A 13147-nucleotide genomic window follows, 5' to 3' on the forward strand; every position below is an offset into this window, starting at 1 on the left:
ACAGACATAAGCCCAAATAATAAAGTAGGCTGAATGCAGTTCAAAATTGGTAACAGAACTAAACAGGCGGCATTGCTTTGTTCAGCGGAGGACAACTGTAAGGAGTGGCAGACACAGGAAGTAGGCCCAAATAATAAAGTGGGCTAAATGCAGTTCAAAATTGGTAACAGGATTAAACTGGTGGCATTGCTTTGTTCAGCAGAGGACAACTGTAATGAGAGGCTGACATAATTAGTAGGCCCAAAAAAGTAAGTAGGCTAAATGCAGTTCAAAATTGGTAACATGACTAAACAGGTGGCATTGCTTTGTTCAGCGGAGGACAACTGTAAGGAGCGGCAGACACAGTTAGTAGGCCCAAATAATTAAGTAGGCTAAATGTCCACCAAAAAATTGTTCATAAATAAACAGGTGGCATAGCTAGGTACAGGGGTGGGCTCCTCTGCTGAGTAGCAGACAGTGGTAGTAGGCGCAAAGTATTAACTGGTCTAAATGGAGGCCAGGGCCCCTGTATATTTTAACTATCATCTATCATTTCAACAAATTTGTATTGGCAGTGCCATTGAAGGATTTAAAAGCACAGTCTACACAGTGATGGAGCAGGGAGAGGTAAGTATTGCAAGTGGTAGAGCACTGCTCGAGCTGAGGGGAACACTCTCGTGAGCGGCCCTACTGGCACAGGGCCCCTCATATTACGACGGTGTGTCTGACGTTGGTTGTGCACCACCATCGTCAGACACTTCATTGTACTATGAGGGACCCTGTGCCAGTGCCGTCGCCCAAGAGTGGGCACACCCACCTGTCCAGGCAAACGGCACTCGCACGGGTGCTTGCACCAGGTGGTGACCACGGCCCTGTGGGGGGAGTCAGCCCTTTTAGGGAGGTATACAAATGGCCTATGGTGGACATTCAGCAGCTGCAAATGGAGGAATTGAAGCAGTCAGTAAGAGGAGGCCAAAAGCAAGACATTTTTCAGGCAAGCTACGTGTCAGCAGGGGAAGGTCGGGCCAAATAATTTTAAATCCATGATTGGTTCATTTTAATGAAGGTTAGGTCCTTGACATTTCGGGTAGCCAGACGTGTCCTTTTTTTAGTCAGTATTTAACCAGCAGCACTGAAGACTCTTTCGGATAGCACACTAGCAGCAGGGCATGCGAGCTCCTGTAATGCATATTCTGCCAATTCAGGCCAGGTGTCTATTTTAGATGCCCAGTAATCAAAGGGGAATGACCTGTGAGGGAGAACATCGATGAGGGAGGAAAAATGCTGTGTCCTGTCACTTTGAATCGATGCAGCAGTACCTGTCGTGTCAACAGTCATTGTGAAATCACTTCACAACCTGGTCATAAAACCCCTCTGTCCAACGCAACTTTGGATTTGTGCACCTCTAACACATCTGCCATGTTGCCCCCTACGGCTTGTGTGAGAACCATCACCGCCGCTGTGTGCTGGGAATGCCTGAACCAAACGGTCTACAAGAGTTGCTTGTTTGGTAGCCAATATTTGCTCAAGGTTCTCATGTGGCATGATATTTTGTAATTTTCCTTTATATCGTGGATCCAGGAGGCAGGTTAACTAGTAATAGTCATCGGTCATCATTTTGATAATGCAGGGGTCCCTTTTTAGGATACGCAAGGCATACATGTGGGCCAATGTTCCAGGTGTCAATTCACTGCTTGTGCTGGGTTGAGGAGCACTTTCTTGCAAATGAACATCACTTGTGTCCCGCAAAAACCCTGTACCTGACCTTGCAACGCTACCTGTTTCTATTGCCCCCTGAGAAGCATCTTCCTCCCATAAATATTCATCTCCATCATCCTCCTCCTCCTCCTCTTCATCCGCCACCTCGTCCAGGAGAGTTCCCTGAGCAGACAATGGCTGACTGTCATCAAGGCTTCCCTCCTCCTCGGATGCAGACGCCTGCTCCTTAATGTGCGTCAAACTTTGCATCAGCAGACGCATTAGTGGGATGCTCATGCTTATGATGGCGTCGTCTGCACTTACCAGCCATATGCATTCCTCAAAACACTGAAGGACTTGACAGAGGTCTTGTAGCTTTGACCACTGCACACCAGACAACTCCATGTCTGCCATCCAAGCGGCTGCCCGTGTATGTGTATCCTCCCACAAATAAATCACAGCACGCCTCTGTTCGCACAGCCTCTGAAGCATGTGCAGTGTGGAGTTCCACCTTGTTGCAATGTCAATTATTAGGCGGTGCTGGGGAAGATTCAGCGATCGCTGATGGTTCAGCATACGGCTGGAGTGTACGGACGACTGGCGGATGTGCGAGCAAAGTCTTCGCACCTTCAGGAGCAGGAATGGTAACCCCGGATAATTTTTCAGGAAGCACTGCACCACCAGGTTCAAGGTGTGAGCCAGGCAAGGTATGTGTTTCAGTTCTGAAAGGGCTATGGCAGCCATAAAATTCCTTCCGTTATCACTGACTACCTTGCCTGCCTCAAGATGTACACTGCCCAGCCATGACTGAGTTTCTTGCTGCAAGTACTCGGCCAGTACTTCCGCGGTGTGTCTATTGTCGCCCAAACACTTCATTTGTAACACAGCCTGCTGATGCTTACCACTAGCTGTTCGATAACGGGACACGTCGTGTGCAACACTGGCAACTGTGGATGGAGTGGTCATGTGACTGCGCTCTGTGGATGAGCTTTTGCTTCTGGAGGAGGAGGAGCGGTGGCGAACGCCTACAGCCAATTGTTTCCTAGACCGTGGGCTAGACGGAACTGTCCCACTATGGCTGTCCCCAGTGGACCCTGCATCTACCACATTAACCCAGTTTGCCGTGATGGACACATAATGTCCCTGGCCATGCCTACTGATCCATGGATCTGTTGTGAGGTGCACCTTTCCACTGACTGATTGCCTCAGTGCATGGACAATGCAGTCATTGACATGCTGGTGGAGAGCTGGGATGGCTTTTCTCACAAAGAAGTGCCGACTGGGTAGGTCATAGCGTGGTATGCGTAGGCCATCAGGTCTTTGAAAGCTTGGCATTCAATCAATCGGTAGGGCATCATCTCTAACGAGATTAGTCTAGCAATGTGGGCGTTCAAACCCTGTGTATGCGGATGAGAGGAAGCGTACTTTCTTTTCCTAATGAAAGTCTCTTGTAGGGTGAGCTGGACTGGAGAGCTGCATATGGTGGAACTAGCGGGGGTGGTGGTGGTGGACATGGCAGATTGAGAGGGTTGGTGATGGTATTCTTGATGTTGGCCTACATACAGTGTTTCCTACCAATAACCTTGTGATTCCCTGACTGCTTTGGCCTTGCGACGATACCTCCACATTTGCTGCTGGTGGTGTCCTAAGCGGTGGGCTTAAAGTGAGGGAAGCAATGTTGCGTTGCTGACTACCTTCATTCTGAGCAGGTGAACCAACGGTACGTGATGTTTGGTAGTTAGTCCAGGCTTGCAAGTGCATGCTGGTTAAATGTCTACGCATGCACGTTGTATTTAACGTTAAATTTTAGGCCACGCCACTGACCACACCCATTTCACAATTAGTCACACCCATATCCATGTCCCAACCACAGCCATTTAGCATTGCAGATCACACTGTTTTATATACAATAATTATAAACAAAAAAATATGGCCACACAGTGCTCCATACTGTATAATGGCCACACATGATGGTCAATACTGTATAATGGCCACACATGATGATCAATACTGTATAACGGCCACCACACATGATGCTCCATACTGTATAATGGCCACGCATGATGCTCCATACTGTATAATGGCCACATACAGTTCTCCATACTGTATAATGGCTACACATGATGCTCAATACTGTATAATGGCCACACATGATGCTTCATAGTGTATAATGGCCACACATGATGCTCCCTAATGTATAATGGCCACACAGTGCTCCATACTGTATAATGGCCACACATAGTGCTTCATACTGTATAACGGCCACACACAGTTCTCCATACTGTATAATGATCCCACATGATGATCGATACTGTATGACGGCCACACATGATGCTCCATAATGTATAATGGCCATTGGCCACACATGATGCTCCATACTGTATAACGGCCACACATGATGCTCCATACTGTATAATGACCCCCCCTCTTGTATGCATGGCTCATCTCCCTCCCATCCCATATGCATGGCTCATATCCCCCCTCCTGTATGCATGGCTCATATTCCCCCTCCTGTATGCATGGCTCATATCCCCCCTGAATGCATGGCTCATATTCCCCCCCTGTATGCATGGCTCATATTCCCTTCCCCCCTGTATGCATGGCTCAAATTCCCCCACTGTATGCATGGCTCATTCCCCCCCCAGTATGCATGGCTCATATTCCCCCCCTGTATGCATGGCTCATATTCCCCCTCCTATATGTATGGCTCATATTCCCCCCTGTATGCTTGGCTCATATTCCCCCCCGAATGCATGGCTCATATTCCCGCCCTGTATGCATGGCTCATATCCCCCCCTGAATGCATGGCTCATATTCCCCCCCCGAATGCATGGCTCATTTTCCCCCCCATATGCATGGCTCATATTCCCCCCTGAATGCATGGCTCACATTCCCCCCCTGAATGCATGGCTCATATTCCCCCCCCCTGAATGCATGGCTCATATTCCCGCTTGTATGCATGGCTCATATCCCCCCCGTATGCATGGCTCATATTGCCCCCTCTATGCAGGGCTCATATTCCCCCCCCCTGTATGCATGGCTCATATTCTTTCCCCTGTATGCATGTCTCATATTCCCTCCTGTAGGCATGTCTCATATTCCCCTTGTATGCATGGCTCATATTGCCACCTGTATGCATGGCTCATATTCCTCCCCTGAGTGCATGGCTCATATTCCCCCCCTGTATGCATGGCTCATATCCCCCCCCTGTATGCATGGCTCATATTCCCTCCTGTATGCATGGCTCATATCCCTCCCTGTATGCATGGCTCATATTCCCTCCTGTATGCATGGCTCATATCCCCCCTGTATGCATGGCTCATATCCCCCCTGTATGCATGGCTCATACTGCCCCCTGTATGCATGGCTCATATTCCCCCCCTGTATGCATGGCTCACATTCCCCCTCCTGTATGCATGGCTCATATCCCCCCCCGTATGCATGGCTTATCTCTCCATCCCTCCGTTCTTGCTCCCATCTTTCATGGCGTGCCGGCTTATGTCCTCCTTCATCCCCCCGTCCTTCATACTCACCTGTCCCTCGCTGCGCCGACATCCCTCTGGCTCTATCCTGACTCCCGTCGCAGCAACTTCTTCCTGCGTGAGCGGTCATGTGATACCGCTCATTAAGGTCATGAATATGCGCATATTCATGACCTTAATGAGCGGTACCACATGACTGCTCATTCTGGACGAGCTCCAGACCCCGAGACCAGGCATCGCTAGAGCAGGGTGAGTATCGTGTTCAAGGAGGGTGGGAGGCAGGCGGGCAGGCGGGTGGCCGAGGGAGGGGGGCTGGGTGGGGAGTGGGGCTGCGCGGGCGGGGGGGCAGTCGGTGACTCAGGACTAATTTAAAAAAAAAAACAACAAACCTTGCTCAGGTGCCGCCCACTGCATGGTCCCCGCCCTAGGCACGTACCCTCAAGTGCCTAGTGGCAAATATGGCCCTGTGTACACTATACACTATATGCAGAGCTCCTGTGTATAATGCCACTAGTGATCACTGTATTACCTGTACACAGACACTGCATACTAAGTACAGATCTCCTGTGTATATTGGTACTTATGGTGATATAATTTGTTTTTTATTAATGATCAGTATTGTAGTATTCAGTCACAATGTGGTGGTAATATGTTGTCCGGCCATGATGTAGTGGTATTTGTTCCTTGTATGTGCTATTATTTGGTCACTATGTGGTGGTAATATGTGGTCTGGTCATGGTGTGGTGGTATTTGTTCCTTGTATGTGCTAGTATTCGGTCACTGTGTGGTGGTAATATGTGGTCTGGTCATGTTGTGTTGGTATTTGCTCCTTGTATGTGGTATTATTGGGCACCATGTGGTGGTTATATATGGTCTGGACATGATGCGGAGGTATTTGTCCCTTGTATGCGATATTATTCGGTCACTGTGGTGGTGATATGCTGTCTGGACATGGTGTGGTAGTATTTGTCAGTTGTAAGTGATATTGCTTGGTCACTGTGGTGGTAATATGTGGTCTAGACATGGTGTGGTGGTATTTGTTCCTTGTTTGTGGTATTATAGGTCACTATGTGGTGGTAATATGGTGTCTGGTCATGGTGCGGTGGCATTTGTCCCTTGTATGCGATATTATTTGTAATTTTAAAAATTGAGAAAAAAAATATATATACCTAAATTGTATTGCATATTTTAACAAATGTTTAAAGGGAACCTGTTACCCCCAAAATCAAGGGTGAGCTAAGCCCACCGGCATCAGGGGCTTATCTACAGCATTCTGTAATGCTGTAGATAAGCCCCGATGTATCCTAAAAGATGAAAAATGAGGTTAGATTATACTCACCTGGGTGGGCGGTCCGATGCGGTGGGCGTCGTGGTCCGGTCCGGGGCCTCCCATCTTGTTACGATGACGTCCTCTTCTGGTCTTCATGCTGCGGCTCCAGCGCAGACGTACTTTGTGAAGACCAGAAGAAGGTGTCATCGTAAGAAGATAGGATGCCCTGGACCGGACCGCGATGCCCACCGGATCAGACCGCCCACCCAGGTGAGTATAATCTAACCTCTTTTTCTCATCTTTTAGGATACATCGGGGGCTTATCTACAGCATTGCAGAATACTGTAGATAAGCCCCTGATGCTGGTGGGCTTAGCTCACCCTCGATTTTGGGGGTGACAGGTTCCCTTTAATAGGTTAGAGTAGAGTAGGGCCCGGCCAATAAAGGCTACCTTGTCGTCATGGCAGATTAAAAAAATATTTTGGCCAAAACAAAAGCTGCTGGCTATGTGTGTGATCTGGTGAACTGTTAATGTGTGATTGGTGAGAAGTGGAGGATTTCCAAGAGAGAGCGGTGGGACTGTGGACAGTTCGAGGGGTGGAGACAGGGCTAGGGTGGAGCCTGGGAGGAGTCTTAAGGGGGCCTCGAAAATTCTGCTAGTATGAGGCCCCAAAATTCCTAGTGGCATCCCTGGAAAGCAGACAGTAAGTACGGCCTGCTTAGGGCACTTTTCTTCATTATGTGTGCCCTTTCTCATGGACTGACGCATCAGTCTAAGGATGGAATGGTAAGTCAGATAAAAGCTAATTGGGTAGCCCCAGAATTCCTTTAAGCTGCTGATGAATTCGTACAGGGATGCATAATCTGTGTATGCCTAAATGTGAGAAAAAAATGGGGAAAGTGCCACCAAAGTGCACAGCCAGACAATTGTACCCATTTCAGCTACCTCAAATCGATTTCATACAGCTTCCAAAGGTAAGCATCTATGAATATGTGTTGTTATACATCGACTTGGTGACTTTTTTAACACAACTGATTATTATCATTGTTATTACTAATCAGCATTCCATGATACATAATTGTCTCACATCATCTCACGGAGGTTTTGGTCAGGTGATAGTGAGTCACCCGGTAGGGCCGTGGGGTACTCGGAACCGGGTCCGTTACTTAAAGGGATGTGTCACGGTGGCAGCGACCTGGTCCGTGGCCCTGGGCACCCATGTTAAAGGGAATGTATTTAAAGGGGTTGTGGAAATAAGGAAAGTTCATGACGCCACTTGTGTTATTCGGTCAGTGGGGACCAATGCTGTTTAAAGGGGTCCTCTGGGGTGATGTTATGGCAGTCGGATGGTATATATAACTTCCCACAGGTGAAGTAGGTTATCAGGGCTCCTGTGTGTAGATGGAGATGTGTAATAAGAAACAGAGGACACAAGGTTGCAGTCTTTTTACCTGTTTACTGGAGCAATTCAGGCAGCCACAGTCCAGGGTACTGGATCACAGGTGCTGGTGGTTGTCCGGCCGGCTTGGAAGCAGATTGGGATTTCCCCCTTACCAGGTGGGGTTAGAAGCCTTCCCTCTAGCGCTGTGTGTAGTTCCTTGCTGCCTATAGCTGTCCAACAAGGTACTCACAAGGTTTGACCTAGTGACCTATATTCAGTTGTCCTGCTGGTTTCTGCTGTGAGTCTTAGAGCCCCTCACAACCTCAGTGTCCCGGCCACCGGTGTCTGTGCTCTGTCAAGTGGTAGCTAAATTGCAGCTATTCTCCTCTGGTAATAACTTCACCTTTGCCTCTTTTCCCTTTCAGTCTCCTTATCAGTTGTTCTGCTCTGTCTTTCCTTCCCAGGAGCCGCACGGCTCCCGCTTTCCTTCCTCACATGTCGCTCTCCTCTCACCAACTAACTCTTCCTAACTGCCTAGCAACGGCATTGCAACTGACTACTCCTCCTGACCAGAGAGAGCAGCTCCCCTGAAGTCGGGTATAGAGCTCCCCCTTCTGGCCTGAAGTCAGAATAGTGTTGTATGTTCTGATTACCTGATAAATGGATCCTTCCCTGCTTTCAAGTGTGACATCACTCTCCCCATGAGGAAAGCAATGCCACTGCAACAATCGGTTACCTGGGGTGTTACACTCCCCCCTGATAAATCCAGTACTCTCGGACTGGGAAAACAAAAAGACAATAAATGGTTAAAGACATGCAAATTTTTGAAATGCATGTAAACATGTTTAACTATGGCTTCCCTTTATGGGAGGTACTTTGCTTAAACGTTGCAAACATATTTACTTAAATATATGACTAACTTTTCATAAATAGACTATAAACAGGAACCACTGTTTACGGGTATACTATCTTTAGGACTTTCTTTAATCAAAGTGCAAAACATTAGCTTTATTTTTATTTTACCAATTCACACTATAATTCTCAACACTATCTGTATAAAACACTACCTACTTCCCTTACAGGGTAACCTTTCTAACTACATTAAACACTATCACTTAAATAAAGTGCAACAAATTCAGCTTTCATTTAAAGGTGCAACAGATATTCAAGTCATTTATCAACATTTTAACAGCCTCATTATATATGGTCATTGACCATAATAAGGGGTGCAATGCTGCTAAATATTTTTTAAATAAGTTTTCCACTATCCCTAGTGAACAGGTTGATTTTTTATGTAATTTAATGCAATTTATTTTAACTCATAATTATTTTTTATACGAGAAAGACTACTACTCTCAGCAGTGGGGTACTGCTATGGGGACCAGGTTCGTGCCCAGTTACGCCAACTTTTTTGTGGGTAGGTGGGAAGAGACTACCTGGTCCTCTGGCAACGGTTTATTGATGACATTGTTTTTATCTGGTCAGATGGGCCAGACACTCTTAATAATTTTTTAATGGATTTAAATAAAAACGAGTTTTTTTTAAAATTCACTTCTAACATTAGCACAAGTGTCATCAATTTTTTTTTGAGATTTGAATATTTTTATCAAAAACTGTACTATCCAGACTCGGACCTTTTATATACCCATGGACACTAATAGTTTCATCCCCCTGGATAGTTGTCACCTCCCAAGCTGGCTGCTTAATATCCCCAAAAGCTAGTTTATGCGGTTATATTGCAACTGTTCAAGAACTCAAGACTTTGATATGGAGGTAGAGACAAAGACTAACAAATTCCTGGTAAAAGGATATAAGAAAGATAAACTAATAACATCCAAAGCTAGTCTTCTGACAAAATTACACCAAGATTTGATTAATCCCAATGTGGAGCGGAAAGAAACAAATGAGTCTATCCCCATTATTACTCAATACAATACCAATTCATATCTGCTACGTAACATAGTAAAGAAGTATTGGCACTTATTAAAAGACGATAAGGTTATAGGGGACCAAATACCTACCCATCCTAGATTTATATATAAGAAAGCTCTCAATCTGGGGAATGTAGTTGCTCCCACTATTCAGAACAAATCCCCTTCTGTAAAGAATACCTTTTTTGATAATTTATTGAAGGGTTTTTTCCCTTGTCGCAGATGCAACATGTGTAAGCCAACCAATACACGCAAGTCAACTAGTATTGATAAAGGGGCTTTGAAGTTTAAAATTAAGGATTTTATAACCTGCTCCACTACAGGAGTAATATATACTATTAAGTGCCCATGTAAAAAATTATACGTGGGGCGTACAAAAAGACCTCTAAAGGTTAGAATCAATGAGCATATTCGCAACATAAACAAAAAATTCACGGGTCACCATCTCTCCAAACACTTTATTGATATGCATGGCGGATTGGTTCAAGATATGGAAATCTCTGGTATTGAAGTTGTTCATCCACAATGGAGAGGTGGGAACTACATAAAATCTATGTCTAGGACTGAGAGCAAATGGATCTTTTTATTAGATACGTTGATCCCCAGAGGTCTCAAAAGTGAAGTCGAATTATTCAGCTTCTATTGACAATCAGGATCGCTGAATACATATAAGGGCCTTGGAGCAGGGCAGGGACCAGCCCTGAGGAAGGAAACCGTTGTTTCTGAAACGCGTTGGATTTTTGGTCCTTACCGTGATCCGTACCCAATCTCTCAGTCACGTGGGCGGTCACCTGATTCACTATGTCACACACATCCTAGTCGCATCGCTCTCACTACTCGCACCTTGCGACGTCTTTGACCTAGGACGTGGTATCTCCGCCTCTCACTGGAGTGCACATACGGAGACGCTGCCACCGGCTGGGGCAGCCCTCCGGTTGTGTGCCTCTAAAGATTTTCTTCGCCTGACACGGCATTTTGGCAAATATTTTGGAGACCTTCCATCTACATTCACCAAGGTACTGATTACTCTTATATGAATTGACTCTATGCATTTAGTACTTTTATTATCTATTTTTTAAGTACTGCAGATGCAGCAGGAGGCTGTATTAATGCCCAATACGACATTTCACATGCTCATCTGGTGAAATCTTTTACTCAAAGTGACCTTTTTCGATACACACAGGATATACCAGTGCAAATTTTTTATATTGTTATCTGATATTAATAGCCTGGGAAGCTCCATGGGTATTATCCCCTTCCCAGGCTATAAACATCTGCCCTCACTCATTTGCTTTCCCTCTGCCCACGCCCTTTTTTCCATAAAATAATCTTTTTTAATTAAATACATGTCCAGTAATTTGCAAACACAATGTACTAATTGTATTTGTCACTTGACATCTATATATCTACATATTCTATATGTATTTACTGTATGTAGTCCATTTCTTCTATCCTGTCGGTTCCTGCTGTGAATTTACAGTACCCAACAGATGTATTTCCGGCTTGTCTTCTATCTATCTCTCTATGCAATATAATCAAAAGTATATATATATATATATATATATATATATATATATATATATATATGTGTGTGTCACTGACATCTATATATATATATACAGTACAGACCAAAGGTTTGGACACAGCTTCTCATTTAAAGATTTTTCTGTATTTTCATGACTATGAAAATTGTACATTCACACTGAAGGCATCAAAACTGTGAATTAACACATGTGGAAATATATACTTAACAAAAAGTGTGAAACAACTGAAATTATGTATTATATTCTAGGTTCTTCAAAGTAGCCACCTTATGCTTTGATGACTGCTTTGCAAACTCTTGGCATTCTCCTGATGAGCTTCAAGAGGTAGTCACCGGGAATGGTCTTTCAACAATCTTGAAGGAGTTCCCGGAGATGCTTAGCACTTGTTGGCCCTTTTGCCTTCACTCTGCGGTCCAGCTCACCCCAAACCATCTCGATTGGGTTCAGGTCTGGTGACTGTGGAGGCCAGGTCATCTGGTGTGGCACCCCATCACACTCCTTCTTTGTCAAATAGCCCTTACACAGCCTGGAGGTGTGTTTGGGGTCATTTTTCTGTTGAAAAATAAATGATGGTCCAACTAAACGCAAACAGGATGGAATAGCATGCCGCTGCAAGATGCTGTGGAAGCCATGCTGGTTCAGTATGCCTTCAATTTTGAATAAATCACCAACAGTGTAACCAGCAAAGCAACCCCACACCATCACACCTCCTCCTCCATGCTTCACGGTGGGAACCAGGCATGTAGAGTATATCCGTTCACCTTTTCTGCGTCGCACAAAGACACGGTGGTTGGAACCAAAGATCTGAAGTTTGGACTCATCAGACCAAAACACAGATTTCCACTGGTCTGATGTCCATTCCTTGTGTTTTGTAGCCCAAACAAGTCTCTTCTACTTGTTGCCTGTCCTTAGCAGTTGTTTCCTAGCAGCTATTTTACCATGAAGGCCTGCTGCACAAAGTCTCCTCTTAACAGTTGTTGTAGAGATGTGTCTGCTGCTAGAACTCTGTATGGCATTGACCTGGTCTCTAATCTGAGCTGCTGTTAACCTGTGATTTCTGAGGCTGGTGACTCGGATAAACTTATCTTCAGAAGCAGAGGTGACTCTTGGTCTTCCTTTCCTGGGGCGGTCCTCATGTGTGCCAGTTTCTTTGTAGCGCTTGATGATTTTTGCAACTGCACTTGGGGACACTTTCAAAGTTTTCCCAATTTTTCGGACTGACTGACTGACCTTCATTTCTTAATGTAATTGATGGCCACTCGTTTTTCTTTACTTAGCTGCTTTTTTCTTGCCATAATACAAATTCTAACAGTCTATTCAGTAGGACTATCAGCTGTGTTTCCATCAGACTTCTGCACAACACAACTGATGGTCTCAACACGATCTATAATGCAAGAAATCCCACTTATTAAACTTGACAGGGCACACCTGTGAAGTGAAAACCATTTCTGGTGACTAGCTCTTGAAGCTCCTCAAGAGAATGCCAAGAGTGTGCAAAGCAGTCATCAAAGCAAAAGGTGGCTACTTTGAAGAACATAGAATATAAGACATAATTTCATTTTTTTTCACATCTTTTTGTTAAGTATATAATTCTACATGTGTTAATTCATAGTTTAAATGCCTTCAGTGTGAATGTACAATTTTCATAGTCATGAAAATACAGAAATATCTTTAAATGAGAAGGTGTGTCCAAACTTTTGGTCTGTACTATATATATATACATACATATATATGTGTGTGTGTGTGTGTGTGTGTGTGTGTGTGTGTGTGTGTGTGTGTGTGTGTGTGTGTGTGTGTGTTTTGACGAACATTGCCTTTGAAAATGATGTGTAAATGACCGAGAGCTGCTGTATGTAAAAGC

At 45.0% G+C, this 13147-nt stretch overlaps 1 protein-coding gene across 2 annotated transcripts in view; it reads right to left on the minus strand.

Moving 5' to 3' along the window:
• LOC143808071 (putative cation-transporting ATPase 13A4) overlaps window positions 1-13147 on the minus strand; it is a 730794-nt gene that overhangs the window by 716979 nt on the left and 668 nt on the right. The gene's annotated exons all lie outside the window — the stretch shown is intronic.

The sequence above is a fragment of the Ranitomeya variabilis genome, chromosome 2, assembly GCF_051348905.1.
Source record: "Ranitomeya variabilis isolate aRanVar5 chromosome 2, aRanVar5.hap1, whole genome shotgun sequence".
Classification (NCBI taxonomy): Eukaryota; Metazoa; Chordata; class Amphibia; order Anura; family Dendrobatidae; genus Ranitomeya; species Ranitomeya variabilis.